The sequence below is a fragment of the Alligator sinensis genome, unplaced genomic scaffold, assembly GCF_000455745.1.
Source record: "Alligator sinensis unplaced genomic scaffold, ASM45574v1 scaffold423_2, whole genome shotgun sequence".
Taxonomy (NCBI): domain Eukaryota; kingdom Metazoa; phylum Chordata; order Crocodylia; family Alligatoridae; genus Alligator; species Alligator sinensis.
The window spans coordinates 148,516-151,618 of record NW_005843263.1 but is presented as its reverse complement, the minus strand read 5'-3'; the positions used below and the strand labels follow the sequence as shown (position 1 = coordinate 151,618).

At 54.6% G+C, this 3,103-nt stretch overlaps 1 protein-coding gene across 2 annotated transcripts in view; it reads right to left on the bottom strand.

The window, feature by feature from the left end:
- SLC16A12 (solute carrier family 16 member 12) overlaps positions 1 to 3,103 on the bottom strand; it is a 72,719-nt gene that overhangs the window by 52,884 nt on the left and 16,732 nt on the right. The gene's annotated exons all lie outside the window — the stretch shown is intronic.

Genomic DNA, 3,103 nt, shown 5'->3' with positions numbered 1-3,103 from the left:
CTCAAGCAAATCTCGGGACGTCATTCTCCCCCTGTACTCGGCCTTAGTGAGGCCGCAGCTGGAGTACTGTGTCCAGTTTTGGGCTCCACAATTCAAAAAGGATGTGGAGAAGCTTGAGAGAGTCCAGAGAAGAGCCACGCGCATGATCAGAGGTCAGGGAAGCAGACCCTACGATGACAGGCTGAGAGCCGTGGGGCTCTTTAGCCTGAAAAAGCGCAGGCTCAGGGGTGATCTGATGGCCACCTACAAGTTTATCAGGGGTGACCACCAGTATCTGGGGGAACGTTTGTTCACCAGAGCGCCCCAAGGGATGACGAGGTTGAATGGTCACAAACTACTTCAAGATCGTTTCAGGCTGGACATAAGGAAGAATTTCTTTGCTGTCCGAGCCCCCAAGGTCTGGAACAGCCTGCCACCGGAGGTGGTTCAAGCGCCTTCATTGAACACCTTCAAGATGAAACTGGATGCTTATCTTGCTGGGATCCTATGACCCCAGCTGACTTCCTGCCCTTTGGGCGGGGGGCTGGACTCGATGATCTTCCGAGGTCCCTTCCAGCCCTGATGTCTATGAAGTCTATGAAATCTGGCGCAGGAAGTCTACGGGCTGACGATAGGTAAAGCGCTGCTCAACCTGGTGCTAGCAACTGGGGATGACCTAACCAGCGACCTAATGACTGAAGGGAAGCTGGGTGACAGTGACCATGAGCTGATCAACTTCACCATCCGCCGAAAAGCTGGCAAGTCAGTCAGTAATACAGAAGTCCTCGACTTCAGGAAAGCTGACTGTCCCAGGGACGCCAGGGCTATGGGGAAACCCCGGCCCAAAACCAAAGAGAAAGAAAACCCATACTTACCCCTCGCAGGAGCCGGAGGTAGCAGGGGAGCGCACGCCGGGAAACCACTCACTCAATTCATTAGCTGCGCTCATATCCAGCTGGGACCGGGTGACGTCAGTGAGAGATGCCACCCGGCAGGAATAAGGTGTGGCCCTGGGGGCACAGGAGGGAGGCAGAAGACCAGGGAGCCCATGGGGAAACCCGAGGTCGGGAGCTTGCACCCGCGGGGTCTGTCTGCCCGAGGCAGGGAAAGCTACTGCAAGTGAGGGAAGCGGCGGAAGCAGCAAGAGCCACAGCTACAAAGAAACCAGCTGTGGAGCCGATGAGAGAGCCGGTAGGAAAGCTGGTGAGGGAACCAGCTGCGAAGCCAATGAGAGAGCCAGCAGGGAAGCTGGTGAAGGAACCAGCGAGAGAGCCGGCAGGCAAGCCGGTGAAGGAACCGGCAGAGGAACCGGCAGGAGAACTGGCGAGAGAGCCCGCAGGGGCAACGGGACCTCAGGGGGCTGTAGCAACATCCCCAGATGGACGCTGCATAGGGGGCTCTGAGGCACTCGTCAGTTGCAGGGCTCCTTGGGCTAGGGGTCATTCATTTTCTCAGGACCTTCCTGCCCGGTAGTTACACCTCTCCAGCAGGCACCGTGGTGGTGGTTTCATTTTTTTCACGTGGTAGCCCACTGGGTGTCAGAATAAGATAGGGTCTGCAGGGACCTCGGGCCTCTTAGCCCTCAGACCGGAGCCCAGCCTAGGTCACCAAATCCCGCTGATCTGGGACTAGGGGACGTCCTAGGGAAGAGACAAGGTGGGGCCAGTAAGAAAAGAAAGCTGAGAGATCCACGGCAGAAGGTGGCATTTGGCCAGGGTGTAGGGGAGGTTGGAGCCCCGTGAGCGCCCGTCAAAGGCATGATGACCCTGGAGGCTGCTTCGAAGGGGACCCCCACCACAGAAGGTCCATTCAAAGTCATGGCAGGCGAGTCTCGGGGGTCTTCCAATGTCATCCGAGGCACCCTCTGGGGCCCTCTTGCAGGACCGGGGCAAACCCCGTCAACTGCCCGAGCAAAAGCGGCTCGGGAACGCCTAGTGGAGCAGAGGCAGGCACACTGACTTTGACAAACTTAGGAGGCATGTCAGGGAGGCCCTAAAGGGCCACAACCCAAAGGAGAGGGGAGTTCAAGATGAGTGGTTACTCCTCAAGGGAGCGATCCTGGATGCACAAGCAAAATCTATCCCATCTCAGAGGAAAGACAGCAAAAGGGCACAGCAGCTGACCTGGCTCTGCAGGTAACTTGTGGACCTCCTGCATCTTAAAAGGAACACCTACAAAGGATGGAAGACTGGAGCCACCACCAAGGAGGAATACTCTGCTCTGGTCCGGACCTGCAGAGAGCAAACCAGGAAAGCCAAGGCTGCGATGAAACTCCAACTGGCTACAAATATTAAGGACAATAAAAAGTCCTTTTTTAGATATGTGGGGAGCCAGAGGAAAAGCAAGGGCAACATTGGACCCCTGCTAAATCAGATTGGACAACTGACAACCGATGCCCAGGAAAAAGCAAACTTGCTAAATGGGTACTTTGCATCAGTTTTTCACCAGTCCCATGGGATGCCCCTGCCCATTGCGGGACAGGGAGAACCAGGTGAGAGAGACTCCTTACCATCCATCAAAGTTGACCTCATGAAGGAACACCTTGAGAGGCCGAATACCTTCAAGTCAGCCGTCCCTGACGATTTACAACCAAGGGTACTCAAAGAACTGGCAAGCATTGTACCTCAGCCCCTGGCATGAATCTTTGAGAACTCCTGGTGCTCTGGTGAAGTGCCAGATTGGAAGAAGGACGATTGGAAGAAGGACAATATGGTGCCTATCTTCAAAAAAGGGAGGAAAGTAGATCTGGCAAACTACAGACCCATCAGCCTGACCTCTATCCTGAGGAAGGTCTTGGAAAAGATTATCAAAGAGGCCATCCTATACAGGCTAGCTGACGGCAATATCCTGAGGGATACCCAGCATGGGTTTGCTGTGGGTAGGTCTTGGTTGACCAATCTCATTTCCTTTTACAACCAGGTGACCTATCACCTGGACAAGGGGAAAGAGATTGATGTCATATATCATAGATTCATAGATGTTAGGGTCAGAAGGGACCTCAATAGATCATCGAGTCCGACCCCCTGCATAGGCAGGAAAGAGGGCTGGGGTCAGATGACCACAGCTAGATGATTATCTCACCTCCTCTTGACGACCCGCAAGGGAGGGCAGAGAAACACCCACA